Genomic DNA, 409 nt, shown 5'->3' on the forward strand with positions numbered 1-409 from the left:
TCAATGAGCCACAATTACGTCATATATTCTGCGACATTTATTTTATGATAAAAGTCCCCTAAGGATTTATTTATTTATTTATTTATTTAAAAGTCACAAGTTCAATCACTATACATTTTTTTCATAATCAGCTAATTTTAAACAAACACAAACAAATAAAATACACAAATAACAAGAACAACAACTACAACTTCATCATCAACAAAATAATAATAACAACAACAATAGCAATACTACTACTACTACTACTACTACTACTAGTACTATTACTACTACTAATAATAATAATAAAATAAGATAAAGATAGAAAGATAATCTAGAAATGGGAAACATTAGAGGGTTCTGGAAAAAAGAGAAATTCATATAATGAATTAAGATACTTTTATTATATACAGAGCTTGTGCCATGG

Source organism: Pseudorasbora parva, chromosome 12, assembly GCF_024679245.1.
Source record: "Pseudorasbora parva isolate DD20220531a chromosome 12, ASM2467924v1, whole genome shotgun sequence".
NCBI classification, from domain to species: Eukaryota; Metazoa; Chordata; class Actinopteri; order Cypriniformes; family Gobionidae; genus Pseudorasbora; species Pseudorasbora parva.